Here is an 18405-nt window from a genome sequence, read left to right on the forward strand (position 1 = left end):
TTGCTCACCTATGCAAGAATACCTATAATTCATAGAGTATTCACTTGCTGTACAGTTCCAAAATAATATATTGTAGCAATATTTAAAACTTTTTTGCAGTTATACCATAACAATTGTGAGATACAAACCCTTCTGTAAGTTAAGATAACGACATGTTTTATTCAAGTGTTCTCCTACAGCAGTCAGAAGCTCTTCATTGCCTCTCCTATCAAATTCATCAGATAATCTCTCCAACCAACCACCAGCAGCCCAAACTTCATCACATCAGGCATTCTCCATTTTGCCTCTATCATCAGACCAGCTGAAGCATAAAATGAAAGCCTGACTAAAGATGAAATCAGAACGCAAATGTCCTTAAGAGTGAAAAATATAAGTTGCAAGTTGGACGACTCCTCTTCTTGGACTTTGATGGGCGGTATGTATATTATACAACACACAAAACCTTCATAACCTACAGAGCTGTCTTGATGGAAGAAAGGTATTAAATGAACAGGTTCCTGGTTTGTTGTGTTTTCCAGGACAGCATATAAATCCAACCACAACAGGTAAAATATGGCAAAGAAAAGTCCTATATAGATATTTTTTAGAGAAAAAAATATATGAACGAAGTACTATCATTTGCTTTTTTTGTCAAATCCAAAATGTTATTCCTGTCTACTTTTATAAAGTATTGACATGAGTATGACAATAAGGGTATTTTCGTTAAGTGATGTGTCCTTTTGGTTTCAATATTGATGATTTAAAAATATCTTAGCAAACAACTTTCACAATTTTGTTGACATATCTTGTCTTAAATTTACTTGTATAATATACCAAGGAAAACGTCAAATATTCTTCTATTTGAGCAAGAGAAATTGTATAGATGAAATTTCATAGTTTATATTTCAACAGTATCGGGACTTAATATTTCAATATTTTTAACTTACAGTTGAAAAAAGTTTGTAATGTAGATAATATTTCAAAACTGTACAGAATAATGATGTCAATTAATTCTGTCGTTTAGAGTATGAGTACAAACATATAATTCGAGATACATATATATGCAAAATGATATCAATACCTGCAGATAAACAATATCCTATATTTTAGTTATGTGATTGTGCTAGCTTACAAATACATATTTTACAATCATTCATACTTATTACCTTCTGTCATAGATCATAAGTATTCATTTTGATCCATCTGACATTGTTACGGATTTTGTCTTGCTCCAAGCTGTGACATCTGAATATGTGATGCATTCGCTTTGTGACGCATGCATATCAGGTCTTATTCAGATTTGGACTTCCTGGGATTGTTACATTTTGCGTTTGAAGAAGGATTTGAATTTGCATATCTTTCCGGAGCACATTATATCACTAATGGTTTCAAGCGGGGTTCGTGTTGCTCAGTCTGTAGTTTTTTATGTTATGTTTCATAGACTGTTGTGTGTCTTTTCGTCGTTTTGTACTATTGCTTGTATGTTTGTCTTTTTATGTTTTAGCTAGGTTTTTGTCAGTTTATTTTCGATCTATGCGTTTGACTGTCGCTGTTGTATCTTTCGACCCTTTTTTTGATGTATGCGTAATTCAAAAATCATTTAAAGATGAAATTACGGCTATGTAAATGGATATTATACTCATAGAGTCGACGACAAAATAATGTTGCAGGAATAGATTAACCTTAACAACTTTTTGGAATTTGGAATCCTAAATGCTCTTCAACTTTGCACCTGTTTGGCTTTATAACTTTTTTGATATGAGCGTCACTGATGAGTATTGTGGAGACGAAACGCGTGTCTGGTGTACTAAATTATAATCCTGGTACCTTTGATAACCATTAGCAGTCTTCATAAATATGTGGGTTTTTTTTCAGGACAAATATTTTCCTTGTTATTTATCATGTATTGAACAGATTGTGTCAATTTTATTACTGTCTTCCCTATCATCCTATTAAACACCTTTTTTTGGAAGACCTTATCATTCATAATATTGAAAAAATCAATTTGTTTTGAATGATTAATAACAGTTTTATTTTTTAATCAGCAAACTTACTTGATGAACCTTTAATACATGGAAGTACTGATAGAATGGCATATTTGCTATAATTCTAAGAAGTGAATCAATTTAAATTATGGATTTTCAGCAAAGTAATTTTCTATATCCGCTTACACCTCATTTGTTCTTTGTATCCTTTGGTGTGTTGACGACTTCCAGCTCATTATGCGTTCAACACTAGTCTTTAATCGATTGCTTTTGATCTTTTTCTTTACATCCGATACATAAAAGTCTATTTCCAATTCCTAATCTAGACGTATCGCAAAAAAAGTAAGCCACTGAAAATATCCATGATCTAGAAGTAATTTTTTTAATACTTACATAAAAAATCCTGCAAACAATAATGAGTTAAATCTAGTGTAAAACAGGAAACATTTAAAAAAAATATGCCTCCCTCATTATTACATTATTATGGTTTAACTTATTACAAAAAAACACTGATACTTTTTCAGTGATATTCCTGTTGGTTTGTGTAGCAAAAGTAAGGTATTGCAGTTAAAATAAGTCTTGTAGAGGATGTTGAAATTTTAAATAAAGTAGGTGACGGCATATTATTATCCTTAGACATGATCAAAGTTCTAGGATAACAACAATCAATCAACGAATCAACCACTCAGTTTTATTACATCGCCTTTTAGAATTCGCTGATCTAATTATCTGTATCCACAGCAGCTCTACAGATTTGCATAAAATTGAGAATATAAACAGGAATAGTGTCAAAGAGATTACAGCCCGATCAAAGAGCATTCAGCCGAAGACTACCATGCATTTAAACTAAAGCAGGTTCCTTGATAACCAGTTCTAGGTTGGCCTGTCGATTGATTGTGAACCGTCTAATATTGTAAAGGACACGGGTATTTTTGAACAGCGGTATACTACAATTGTTTGATTAATCTTAGATAGTTGACTCGTGGCATCCTTTAATCGATTTGTACATGAAAGAAGAGATAAGAAAATAAAATCCAAAACTTTTAAAAGGGCACCGGCTACGAGATATATAAAACATCAAATATATTATTTGTTTTGCTCAATCATTAATGAAATGCAAATAGTGAAAAATTAATTCGATTTTATCAGCCAGTATGGTTCAATTTTGACAAAATATGCTAAAAAAAACATTGATACGAATTCACTTGCAAGTGAATCATTCGACCTCATTGAATCCGCATTCATGTGAACTTTAATTTAACCTTTTAGCTTGAGATGAATAACACGTAAATTGTATGTGTAAAGATATTCAAAGGAACAGAATGTCAATATCAAAAGTGAAACAAAGGTAAATCATTTGATTGACTGATTCGATCCACAAAATATCATTCTAATACAGGTAAAAACGATGATAAACATATATTTTTCATCTATATGAATTAAATAGACATAGACTAATCCAACAGCACGAGTTTGCTTAATCTATTTATATATTTATTTATGTTTCCATCGCTTAAATGGTCATCGGATGATTTGAGAGGTCAACTCGATAAATAATGAGATGGCGTCTTGGCTAAATTACACTCGAAACGAAGCTACGTCTTTTTATGCCCGTGTCCTGTTAATTGTTTATTTTAGACGTTTACTAGTTTGGATAAATGTTTTACATTGTTATAAATAAAATATGAGAATTTGATTAAAATCGGTGAACATGAATTTGACAGCTAGTACCCCTTAAAGCACTTTCACCAAAATATTGTCTATTAATCTTTTAACATACATAATAGTTGAAAGGTTGAAATCTTTTTTTAGCAAACTGGAAGTTATTTTATAGAAACCAACCCGTTTGTAGGGAAATGCCACAACAATTTTATGAAAAAAATAAAATAACAAAAATACTGAACTCCAAGTATTGGAACAGAAAGTCCGTTATCAAATGATAAAACCAAAAGATCAAACACATCAAACTAATGGATAACCACTGTCATATTCCTGAATTGGTACAGGCCTTTTCTTATGTAGAAAATGGTGGATTAAACCTGATTTTATAGCTAGCTAAACCTCTCACTAATATGACAGCTGCATAAAAATTCATTATACAGACAACCGTGCGTAAAAAAACGTGTCAAAAATATAGGTACAACAATCAACTTTGTGTTATAATCTTAGTCGAAAAAGCTATCAACTGCAGATATCATTTGAGTTGTCCATGTACTTGTTTGATTGTGCTAATCATTTGGTAAAAACACATTGTGTACTGTCATAGATTTTTGATAGACAGTTTGATATTATTTCGAGAACTGGACTATGGTTTAGTTTACTGGAAAGACAGAAATAGGGAAAAGCATTTCCATGTTATATAAAATTTTTGTGTTCAATAAAGAAAACGAGATCAGAATTTTATGCCAGTATAACACGAGTACATTAGGATGAAAATCTCTTCCCTTTTCTGTTTTTCATATTCCCAAGGACTAAAAAGACTACCTCAGAAATCTGAATAATTAACCTTTAGAATGTTTTGAAAGAAGTTTACTGAATAACATATTTCTAAAAATATTTGGTTGTTATATGAAGATGACACTGTTATTTTTGGAGAAGATTGCAAATTGATTTTTTTGATTTTTCGAATTTGAATAACTTTTCATATAAAAATACGGAGATACGGTATGATTTTCAATGAGTCAACACCAAAGTTCAAGTAAAGTGAACAATATGAAGAAAAAAAAGACTGTAAAAATTGGGGCCCCCTTAGTTGCTTCCCTGGGCAACTGAGGGTTGATGTAACAGGTGATTGCTAATAAAATATGTTTAATATTAAAAAAAAAAAAAAAAAAAAAAAAGAAACAATTAAATTGAGAAAACTGACGACCTTATTCATGACAAAATAATTTACGAAAAACAGACATAAAAGACATGAACCAACGTCAATCACTGAAATACATGCTATTGACTTTGGACAGGCATATAATTAACGTGGCAGTGAGCCTCCCCTAACATAGAACAGGGTTGTCATGACACAATAATTCTTATATGATTTGTATCTTAGGGTATACGTTGATATGATTGGTCGAGAAAACTTCCGGTAGTTGATCTAGAAGTTGGTTATTTTTCGATGGACGACGTTAACTGAACTTCTTTTTTCGTAACCAATGTAAACAAGATGACGGCGATAATATCACCGACGTTACCAAATTGATTTTCGCTTCACGTTAATCGTTAAATAAAATAATACACATAAACATTCGTTTGAGTGATAATAAGAGTATTTGCAGTTTACCTTTTATCACATAGAAAATTTCATATACGTTAACCAACAAATATATGCATACGCCAGGCCTATTCAATGATATAAATATACAGTTTACGTCTGGTAGAGGTAACGAGGGTAGAAAAAGATATTCCCTATCTCCAATTTTAAAGAACTATAAGGATTAAACGCCTTTTTAAAGGAATTTATTGGTGTATAAACTGGACCAATTCACTCACAAACATATCATAAAAGCCCTTCGGACTTTTATTTGTTTGTGAGTGTATTGGTCGAGTTCATACACCAATTAATTCCTTTAAAAAGGCGTTTAATTCTATAATACCGGACTGTTACAAAGCCATAAACAAGAAACATAAAACTCACACACACCTACACTTAAACGGTGGTGTAACAGTACAACGTAAAAACAAACTTTTGAATCAATTAGAAGAGCTCAACAGATCAGATTGATACACAGCAAAAGGACATATCTCTCAACAAAAGAGACCCTATGTAAAGATCTGAGAGTACTTGCAGTTACTGACATATTGTCCATAGCCAATAACAACTAATGGTAAAAAAAGATATCGTAGACTAAAATTAAGAAATAATTGATGCAAGCTATACTTTATTGTAGTTTTAACATGGGTAGGCATTATATTCGTGATTATTTTTGCCCGAGCGAGAGTTAGGGCTAACATTACACGAATAATGCCTACTCATGTTAAAACTACAATCAAGTATAGCTTGCATCAATTATTTCGATTCTAATTAGGACAATTACGGTAATTTCTATGTCAAGTGTGAATAAGTGTACAGCATTTGTGTAGGCTCTTCTATTAACCTCCCTTTTTTTTGTTTTTAAACAAGCAAACGACTGACTGATGTTTCCTTGATTATTTTTTTTTAGGATCCCTGTTGTCATACAACTCTTCAATTTATTCTGTTTGCAAACGTCCTTGGCTTTCAAATATTTGCTTTGGCGTTCAGGATGAAAGTTAATCTACTCAAGTAAAGTAAAATTAAGGTGTTATCGTTTTGGAGTATAATGGATAGAAAAAAAAGACAGTAGTTCAATATGCACATTGACAGTATTAGTAAATTCTACTTGAAACAAGTATAATAACAGGTTTTGTAAAGAAGATGGGTTTTTTTTCTTTCTTTTTTAAACATTTTGTCACTAAGTTTCCTTTCATAACTTGTTGTCTTTATATACATTATGGGTTTTGTTCGTTGTTGAAACTCGTAAGATGACCTGTAGTTTTTCACTTTCCTATCCTCTTGTTTTTATTGGGTTCAATTATCCATCATACTACCTCTCATTATTTTTACTATTGAAAACAAGATTGTTTAGCGATGAACTAACTATTAAAATTGTAAGTTCAAGCTAATGCTTATTGTTTATTGGAACAATGATACTCAAGAAGATTCAAATGAGCCATATTAGCACTATCTATTAGATGTTTTAAATATGGGAATAAGTACCGAATCTACCGATGCGCCCATTATCTCTTCTTTTTGAGTCATTGAGTTTCTTTCTTTTTTAAAGTAAATTGTATCTTTTTAATAGATTTATGAAACTCGAACAATCAGCAAACAACTTTTGCCTCTAATCAATCTATATTTTTTTATTGAGTTTTACCAGAAGCTCAGAACCATTTATTGAAAGAGATCTGAATATAAATTTAGATAAATCTAGTTCAATAGCTCGGATACAGAATGAAAATGAGAATGGAAATGTGGAATGTGTCAAAGAGACAACAACCCGGCGAAAGAACAGAAAACAGGCCACCAATGGGTCTCCAACATAGCGATACAATCATGCACCCTTTCTGGCTCCAGCTGGTCCCTATACAAAAATGAGTACTTATTCACTGTAAATGAACGTCACACTTAACTCCAAAACATATAAATCAACTAAAATTTTAAAAACATACAGGACTTACAAAGTCCAGAGTCTCCTGACTTTACACAGGCGCCAAAATGAGTCGTGGTCAAACATCTCAATCCTCCTCCCTTTGAAGCTTTATCAAACATTAGAATTTGCACTGCAAACTTTGATGGACTGATAATTCCACTAATCTTTTTGTTAACTACATATGCTACAAAACTGTTTATGAAAACGTTAATCAGCTGTAAAGTTGACATAAAATACTTTTATAGAAATACACATTTGCGTTAACACGTCCGTAGATAATGCAGATAATTAGTTTTTAAAACTAGGATTATTTAAAATTTGTTTTTCTAGATATGTTTTGTATCTTTTGGGAATATTGCTGATTACACAAGAACTTTAGAAAGATTGCGTAATAATTGATAATTTGCTATTGTTTAGAATTATGTATGCACTTAGAAAGTATTTTCAAAACAAAGTACTTAAAAGTACTAAGATAAAAAGTCTAATAAAGTATTTTTCGTTTTCAACTGGAGATCCGAAATTTGAATCCACCTAACAAAATAATTTACTCCGCTTAAAACGTTAGTAATTTAAACAGATTATTTCATTAATCAGCCCCTACACATAAATTTAAGATGAATGCTATTCTTATTCTTGTTTCTATACTTTCTCCGAAGAATAGTCTAATGAATTTATGTTCACGATCAAATCAGACAATATCATAACTGTTTTGAAACTCGGTGAGTAGATACATGTTAAGGCCTAAACAAGACTGTTGTTGTGTGTAAATCACATTGCATTATCAACAACATAATGACCATATATCCCATCTAACGAAAATGAAGGATTCAACAGATTACGTTAATTCTGCCTCCTATCTTGACTTACATCTAGACATTAACAATGAGAGTCGGTCGAGAATAAAAGTTTACTTTAAGAAATGATTTCAGATTCCGTATATAGAACTTTCAATTTCTATGCAGGAACATTCCATCGACGCCTGCATTTGTAGGTATATCTCTCAGTGGGTACTATTCAAGAACTTTTATTTCCAATCACGATTTCCTTGATAAATGCTTTCTGCTTACAAGGAAGCTGTTAAACAAGGGTTCCAAATATTGAAGTAAAAATCATTCATTCAGAGGCTTTACGAACATTATCACAAGTTGGTTTACCGTTATTGATTATCTGTTTCACAGATGATGATGGATATGTTACAAGTCACAGCCATTATACCGTCATATTTTTTACGTAAATGAACTACCGTTTTAGACTTCTCACTGAGTTTGTACGTATATGAGCAACACGACGAGTGCCACGTATGGAGCAGGATTTACTTACCCGTCCGGAGTACCTGACATCATCCCTGTTTTAGTACGCTTCTTGTTGCTCAGTCTAAAACTTTATGTGATCTGTTTTATATACTGTTGTTTGTCTTTCGGTTGTCTGTTCGTTGTTTTTGCCATGCTTTTTTTAGTTTGTTTATGATGATTGATGAATATGTTCCTAACAGTAAGTAACTATATCATATTTCTTGAATTTAAACGATGAACCAACACGATATGGGTCAAGTCGGATTATATCTTTCAACTTCATGTGTAAATATTATTTGGATTTTATGATTTTTATTTTTTTTTAAAGTTCCATGGGTGATTTTGAAAGGAAAAAAACACTCACCATAGATATCAGGACTAAAATTAATGATGAGTAAACATTTTACCTAGAAGAATGACTAAATCAATGATAATTCACGTCAACACAGAAGTGTCACAACTTGGCTGGCGAATAAACCCTCCCTGGAATCGACCACGTGCTTGTGATTAGATCATCATGTATACCAGGACTAAAATTGTGTACGCCAGAAGCGTATGTCGTCTACAAAAGACCCAACATTGACGCTCAGTTCAATAATATTAAAAGGGCAAAGTAGTATAAGAAGTTGAAGAGCATTTAGGGCCCAAAATTAAGAATGATTCTGCCAAATGCAGGAAGGTAATCTTTCCCTGTGGTAGAAAACCATTAGAAAAAATAATGTTGAGTAAATATTTACTTATCTTATAGTTATGACCATATCAAGGACTACTAGGCTTGTGACATCCTCTGTGACATCGACCTAGTGATTACAAATAAATTCATTGTGTATACACGCTTCAAAATTGTGTCCGTGGTTCGTCTACAACAGATAATCTGTGACGCCAAATAAATGAATTCGCAGTTAATCTGAGTTAGTGTTAATAAACATAGGGTATAAGTTTCATAACATTTGTTTAATGAAAACTTAAGTTAGAGATCGGAAACGAAAAGTTCAGCATGTTTTTCCATATGTAAAGAGCATAATAACATAAACGGTAACAGTTATTGATAATTCTGTGATACCCTCTGGAATTAACAGTCAATACCAGTGGTAGTAATAACATTAACGATACCAATTGTTCTATACAAGGTTGCATTTCGACAATAAATGCCTCTTCAGTGATGCTTGAGACCAAAACATAACTCTTAAAACGTACAAATGACAACAACAAATTCATGGTTGATCTGTGTTTTATGGTTATAAGCATTTGGTCAAGACATAATATTTGGTCAAGACAAACTTAAGTTAGGGAACTGAACCAATATATGACGCATTTGTTAAATGTGCAAAGTGGCATATCTCTGAAATGTTAAAAGTTACGCCATCAAATTCGAACTTGATCCGTGTTTTGTGGATATAAACATTGTGTATAAGTTTCATAAAATTTGGTTGAGACACAAACTTAATTTGGAGATTGGAAACCAAAAATCTGCATTTGTAAAGGGACATAACTCTAGAAGGAAAAGTGCATTCTTCACATATTTGAGAAACTAAATTTTTTCCTGTTTAAGATAATTCTTTATGAGAAACAATGAATACAGTTTACATGTCTAAAATGTTGATCATATTCAAATTTAAACCATCGTGAAGTGGTCAGTAAATCTAGTCAAAATATGACTGATCTCTCTATTTTTAACAAATATGATCATTTTAAATGAGATGGAAGTCAGTTCACGTGCCAAACTGAGAGACGTAGAAATCATTAAACTTGTACTTGTGGTTCTCCATCGGCACTACGACTTCCTCCTCCCAAAAAAAACCAAGGTCACCTGGAAATAGTCAATAGTATTGAAAGCGGAGTTAACAATTAACCAATCAATAAACTTTGTGCGTGTGCTGAATACAGCTTCCTTTATATTTTTTAAATTAACTATATTTATCAAAGTTGTACATATATCGATGAAAGTTTGTTGTGTTTGGTACGATACACGTGTTTATGTTATTTATAGATAGGTTTGTTTGATTGGATATACACATATCGTCAGTGATTGATATAATCTTGCATCCAGTTCATGTTAAGTTATGGGCATAGAAACCTCTAGAGGAAAGAACCGAATGCAAGATAATATCTATACGCTTCAGAAATCAAAATGTGGACTACTATGCACAATGCAATGCACAAGAGCTTACTGGATAAAGTGCGCAGTTGTTTCTTATATAACTATTCTGGAGCTCCTTAAATGAAGCATTATAATCAACCTTATTGTCATCCGAGATATATAATCTTATTTTACCATTGTAATGAAAAAGTAAGCACAAACATACCAATACACTTGCCCTATTTGACCTTTCCTTTGAAAATCGATAAAGCGAAGGAGTGTTCCATCAGCATGATCCCATGGTAATGCTTATGCTTTTCTAATGTTGTCTCGTACTCATCAACCCAAAATGCATACATGTAATACCAATATTAAAATAGAAATATAAAAACAAATCCACATTTTGTTACTTATGGGTGGGGGGGGGGGGGGAACTTATCAAGAACCTCATCAACCCAAACAGGCAATATGTATTGCCTGACCAAACATAGCCCTTAAACCAACCACCACTTGGATATTGACAGAATGAGGATGTATCACATGTACTTCCGCCAAAGATATCAACCAATGAGGTTATACACATATCCTCAGTGATTGATATAATCTTGCATCCAGTTCATGTTAAGTTATGGGCATAGAAAACTCTATAGTCCATACAGCATATTTGCAGGCCAATCTCAAATTACACCACTAGCAAGGCTTTCCCCGAAGTAATAGTATTCCCAATACTCAAAACAAAAATATCTTAAGCACTTTTATTAAATATTATTCCTTAATTACTTTAAAACACTTCTAAAAATTTCAAGATACATGTACACAGTTCTATATTAAATAGTTCATAATTCAATAAATTCTCATCAATTTGACCACATAGACTTTTAAAAGTTGAGTTAAGGCAATGAAATCATATCAAAATGAACATTGTATTATTTAATAACATCTTCGGCATATGGATAGCTTGTAAGCAAAGGGACTTCACCTCCAAGTGTAAACTATGCTGGCTTGTCTCTTTCTTTACTGTTGTTAAATCAAACACACTTTTTACTTTCTAATCAGGAACATTGACAATTGTATTTCAACTTGATTCTTCACAACTCTACTGAAAATATATTAACCAATAACAAGATGTTTATTTGTACTTAAGACAGCATTAGCCACATTTCGAAAAGGAAAAATCCCTTTGCCTACAATCCACGTGGAAAACCCACTAGGGAATCAGTGTCCCTCGAACTGTAGACAAAGAAATTTAAATCAAAAATTTTAACCATAAATAAAATTTTAGTATACATTTGTACTAGTATACAAAATCATTTAACATTATATTTATTAAATAAAACAAAACAAAAAATAGTACAATCATTATTTAATCTGCGAAGACAACAGATTCATGCGACATATTTTAACACATCAATGCAATCATATACACATCCACATGAAATTATGGACAGATTATTAGAATTACTTAATAGGTTCATTTGACCATAAAGCTGCTTCCATCACATTTGTTTTTAAGTACCGTGCCATATTGACATCTTTTGCCTTTCTCAACACAGACATACATAATTTATTTCGGTACTGGCATGAAAATACGGATATTTTGTGTTATTTAAATTTGCTGTTACAAAATATTAGAAATTATTATAAATTAAGGAATGTATCTCCCTCATGCAAAGCTCTGATTCCTTTCACGAATTTGACTATTCTTTTTGGACCTTTTGGATTATAGCTCTTCATCTTTTATATAAGCTTTGGATTTCAAATATTTTGGCCACGAGCATCACTGAAGAGACATATTTTGTCGAAATGCGCATCTGGTGCAACAAAATTGGTACCGTTGATTTTATTAGTGTTATATCCGTATTTTTCCCATTCATTTTTTTTTTAAATATATAATTATCTTTCGAAATCAAAACCTTATTTCAATATTAATTGCATTTTGTTCTCACCATATTCTGATCAGAAAAATCCTTTCCTTTAGGTTATTCGAACTCATTGACATGAATCATCGTACAATGTCATATTGCTTCTCCTTCATTCATCAGAGGTAACACCATCTGAAAACAAAACCATTCTATTCAATTTTATATACAATCAAACAGACCGCTGAACGCGGACCTCGACGAAGACACCTCATAATTCAATACACATCACTCCGGTAAATAACAATAATATCAAGTGACATGTCACACTAAATTATTCCACTTTCTCAATATTTCTTTTCTTTTCTAACAAAGTCTTTAAAGAGCAATTCTATCAGTATGTACGATGTAATAATCAATGAAAAGTCCACAACACTCAAAAGAAACAAAAGAAACTATTTACGCTATAAACAATTTATTAATTTCCTTTCAATTACAGGTCGCCAAAATGCCAAGAACCCCCACTTCCACATATATTTATCATGTTTATATAGAGATAGCACTTTGCCCTGCGTTTACGGCATAACAAATATCTGACCACCTGGATTGATAATAACTACTGGCCAAGGTCCAAATCCCAAAACATTTTGCCACCAAGGTCAAACATTACTATCTAGTTCTATCAGAGACATATAATATCATATGTACTATATGTCTCCGGTTCTATCAAGAAGCCGCCAAGGCAAATATAAATGACCACCAAGGTCTTAGCGCCCCCAAGGCTAGTATTTTTAATTTAGTATTGCCATCAAGGCAAATGTAAAAAATTATAAAAATGACCACCTAGGTCTATTGCCACCAAGGCATATATAAATGACCACCTAGGTCTATTGCCACCAAGGCATATATAAATAACCACCTAGGTCGTTTGCCACCAAGGCATATATAAATGACCACCAAGGTCTTAAAGCCACCAAGGCTATATTACCACCAAGGCAAATGTAAGTAAAAGTTAAAGAATATAGTTACTTTGCCGACAACACGTGGAGCACGACCTTCCCACAGCTTGGATATTGAAAGAATGAGGATGTATCACATGTACTTCCGCCAAAGATATCAACCAATGAGGTTATATAAGGAATGCGGGTATAATTTCATGCACGGGTGGTTTGATAGTAGTTCAAGTCATTCGAGTCATTGCAGTCAAGTGTTCTAGAGGCTTTTTTTTTTAAATAAATAATTATAAAAAAATATTTATTTACAGATTGATAGTCCAGGATTGGTCGCAAATATTGATGTGCTAGTCAGAGACAGACAATTCACACAATTCTCATAGATATAAAATGAATTACGTGTATTTATTATCTGAATAAAATGCACTTGACTTTTGCAAGTGGCTACTCCCAAGTGAGAGTTTTGTATTATATTGAGAAATGCTTTATGTTCGGTTGAAGTTACGAATTGGAACATAATTAGCATGTCTTTTTCTCAGGATCTGGCCAACATTACAAGAATATCACTGGATTGTCCTCTATGTATAAGTGATGTATTCATGTCTACATGATAGACATGACACCGCGTGTCATATTGTTATTCTACGTTTCATTTGTCAGCCCTCAAACAGGGAATTTGAAGACTGATTGTTGTGTCCCGTTTCTTCTTATTATAATAACGCTCAATCTTGTATTACTATGAAAATGAGATAATGTGATAAGATCGCCAATGGAACAACAATCCGCAAGAGCTCAAATGACGTGGATAGACAGCATTAAAAACCACGACATGGAAAATGTGATACAATTAAAATAACAGACATGAATCAACAACATACATTGCATAACTGGTTCTTATCTTAAGGACAGACACATAAAAATGAGAAGTCACTGTGGTTAAAAGAAAGCTGTGCGCTTTTTGTAGCCTAACTTGGTACAGTGGTAAAAGAGCAGAACATAAGGAGAAACTAAAACACCAAGTTGGAATAGCTTGACTCAATAAATTGATACGAAGTACACAAAAACAAAAACAAAAATAACACAAAAACAATAAACACAAAGCACTAATAGAAGAGTTCTCGGATTTATTGAAACTTAGTTTAAAGACATTTACAATTAATAATTATTCAAATTAAGTTTGATACTCAGTGATTAAATTGTAAAATAAGTAATAACATTATGATCTGAATAATATTCGTAAGGAAAGAAAAGATTAATTTAAATCATGTCTCCACTGAATCACTGGGATGCGTTTTGATTGTGTTGATTTGAACTGTTGACATAATTTGTAATGCATTTGTGTTATTCAATGTTTGCTTGTTTTGTGTTTAGTGTTATATTCTTTGCACTATTTTATTATGTAACCCCTTTGATAAAAGAGGGGCGAAAGATGCCAGTCAAAATAAACTGACAATGCCATGGCTAAAAAAAGACACAAAAAAAAACCGACATACAACAGTACACATAGAAAACTAAATGCTTAGCAACACGAACCCCACCAAATATTGGGGGTGATTCAGGCGTTACGGAAGGGTAAGCAGATCCTGCTCCTCATGTGGCACACGTCGTGTAGCTCATGTAATTACAAACCCGGTTAATAGTCTTATTCGTTAGGTCACATTCGTGAAAAGGGAACGGAATTGTATCAACGACTTAAGGAACATATCCGATGTCATCTGTGAAACGGATATTTCATAATGGTCAACCAACTCGTGATAGCGGCTGTAAAATTTACGGAGGGATGATTTCAACTTCACCATTTGGACCTTTTGGTTTAATAGCTTCCTTGTGAGCAGCAACCCTCTATCAATGAAATTATGATAGAAAATACAATCCCGGGAATATCGTATCAATTGGGAGATATTTACTCCGTATTCAGGCGCTGCTGGTATATGTTGCTAAATAGAAATGGAAAGGTAACAATTGGGAAGCTAAATCATCTCTTTTGTCGTAAAGTTTTGTTTTCAACCGAATCTCATTGTCTATTTCTAAAAGTAATTAAAGATATGATGCAGACTTTACTGTATCTGTTGTAACCTTTATGTCTAGTTCGATGGATATATGCGTTCAACATAGTCACAAAATTTTGAATTATTTAGTGAGAGAACGTTAACTTTATAGCGGAAAGTAAAGTTATAGGATATTGTTTACTTCTTATCTTTCTTCCTAAAAAGTTCCTGTTGAAGTCAGCCTCATGATAATAAAGGAACAAGTCTGCAACAAGAGGGTCAAAATTGGTTCCCATAGGAATGTCAATAGTTTGTTAAAAAAAACGTTCTCAAAACATAACAAAACTGTTGTCAATCAAGAAATCAAGCTTCTTGATAATGTCAGTTTCAGATAATTTTTTCTTTGAATCAGAGTGATCATTTACAAAGTAGGTTTTTATCCCTCCCTTAGACAAGATACTTGTATCTATGTTGGCCATTCTTTTAATGAAACAAACCAAAACCAACTCTTTCAAATCTTCTTTTTGTATAGAATTGGGAATACTTTTTTTAAAGTGTAGAAAAGTCAAAAGTTTTATTTATATTGTAAGATGGAAGAGTATTATTAATTAACATTATTAATTCGTATATTTCAACAAATTTTAATTCGTTTAAGGATAGTCACATGTTAAACTATATTTTCGAAGGTAGAGAGAAAACGGTGATTAGCAAAAAGCATATTGCACAGCAAAAAGCATATTGCACGGTTATTTTTAGAATATGTAAAAACCGACATACCATGTGACGTCATGAATTGAATTTCAGGATACTGTTAAACGATCTGAAACGTTTTGAAACAAATGATATATGTGATCGATTATTTGACGAAAAAAATCTTCAAATACATAAGATGACAAAAAAAATCAATTGAAATAACAACTTATATTTTGTTATAGTCAAGGAGAGTCAGGCAATATGATATCAATAAAATTCCAACAAAATCAGATGACGATTTTTTATACAAATATGGTCGGAAATTAATAATATAACAAATATAGACTTTGTATGAGGTCAATACAGGATATATCGACCCAAAGAACTATATCTACCTCGGACTTCGTCCTCAGTCAATATACTTCTTTCATGTCAATATATCCTTGTATCAACCTCATATAAAAGCTATATTTGTATAGTATGTACTCTAAAAGATCTTTGGATTTTTTTTAGTATCCACATCTGATTCACGCCAACTTTAGAAAAGGCAGAATAAAGTTTCGTTGGAATGTGATAAATACCTATAGGCTTTTGTATAAACGGCATCAAATGATTTACAGAGACATCATGTAGAGTATGTGATGTATAATGACGATGATCATGACTGCGGCTACTTCATGGAGTAGAGTTGAAAATATTCAATGATAAATGTTCAGAATTGCGATAAATTTTCATCTCTGTTCTTGTACTGTGAACAACAAATGTATTTCATAAAAATAAATATGTCCGCACTTCTAGCAACAAAATTATCCCGATGTCTTAAGTTACATGTGTATGTTAATTTATACAACTCCATTTGTCCAAAGTTATAGTTGTCTTTTTTTTACATTGTTTTAAATTTTGTATTTATGTTGTGTCATAGATTTTTGTTCGCTGTATAATTACTTGTTTTGTTAAAATTTTCTTTTTGTTTGAGTAAAAGCATTTCAATTGATAGTTTAAAGTATGTCTTTCTGTGTTGTAATGTTAAAATATATCTAGGTATAATCTAAATAAAAAAACGAGTAAAGAGAAACACAGATGAATCTTACCAACAAACGACAACCACTGAACAACAGGTTCCTGATAAAGGACAGGTTTGGCCGTTTTAACAGGGGCAAACCTTCATCCTAACCTGAAACAGTAGGACTTTTTTTGCTGTGTTCGTTATCGCATGGCAAGGCAGATTGAATAGACTTGAACGAATACATGTGTCTATAATTATATGTTTGAACAGTGTTTCATTGATATGTGGGTTTTTTCCGTCATTTGTTCGTTGCGTTTTAGTTGGATTTTTTTTACGGTTCTTTTGTCTTTCTTCAACATCTGAGTTTTTATTCTACTTGGATGATCCACTTCTTTTTGTGAAGAGCGTATCGGATAACGATATGAATGAAATAGAATGAAATGTGGTGAATTATCAACTATAGGTCACCGTATGGTCTTAAACAATGAGCAAAGCCCATACCGCATAATCAGCTATAATGACCTCGAAATGACAATGTAAAACCATTCAAACGAGAAAACTAACGGCATAATTTATGTACAATAAATGAACGAAAAACAAATATGTAACACATAAACAAACGACAACCACTTGATTACAGGCTCCTAACTTGGGACAGGCACATACATACAGAATATGGCGGGGTTAAACATGTTAGCGGTATCTCAACCCTCCCCTAACATGTGAACAGTGGTATAACAGTACAACATCAGAACGAACTATAAAAATCAGTTGAAATAGGTTTTACTCATCAGATCGATAACAATGCAAGTGGACGTGGACGGGTATTTGTACATCCCAACAACAAAAAGACACTAGTTACAGTTCTGATAGTACTCGTAATTAACTGACAGCTAGTTCAAAGCCTCTAACAACAACAAAAATGCATCTAAGACTAAATTATCAATCCGTACACATCCAACATCCAATGGATTTCGTGTAAAGACGTCATAAACAGTCAGAGAAAAACATGACATTGTGCAATGGCAAAACACAGGTATCGACAGATTGTAGATCAATGAATGTGTAAATGTATATAACATACAAGTAATATTTAGTTTGCTTTTTAAATACTGATAACAAAATCAATATTTATACCAATAAAAACAATATTAAATTATCTTATTACAGTGTTGAATTGGTAACCTTTAGAATAAGTTTATTTAAAGGATCGATTAGTTTACCATATATTTTCAATTAAGTGATGTTTTTTTTTTTAATTTGTTGTTGTTTTTTTTTTTGTTGTTGTTGAGAAATTACATCGAAAACAAGAGTGAAATATACAAGCAGGCAAATTATTATAGTTAAGCTGACAGGATATTGTATGATTATTTATTTTTTTTATATTTTAAGCTTCAAAGATCAT

General features: G+C 32.2%; 1 long non-coding RNA gene across 1 annotated transcript; it reads right to left on the bottom strand.

Annotated features, from left to right (window-relative positions):
* Nucleotides 1-11376: 11376 nt before the first annotated feature.
* On the bottom strand, nt 11377-13483 carry LOC139519405 (uncharacterized). Its single transcript, XR_011663583.1, has 3 exons — nt 13390-13483; nt 12448-12555; nt 11377-11600 (listed from the first exon to the last, which is right to left on the bottom strand). It is a non-coding gene; the product is annotated as an uncharacterized lncRNA (long non-coding RNA).
* Nucleotides 13484-18405: the final 4922 nt, after the last annotated feature.

The sequence above is a fragment of the Mytilus edulis genome, chromosome 1 (assembly GCF_963676685.1).
Source record: "Mytilus edulis chromosome 1, xbMytEdul2.2, whole genome shotgun sequence".
In the NCBI taxonomy this organism is placed as follows: Eukaryota; Metazoa; Mollusca; class Bivalvia; order Mytilida; family Mytilidae; genus Mytilus; species Mytilus edulis.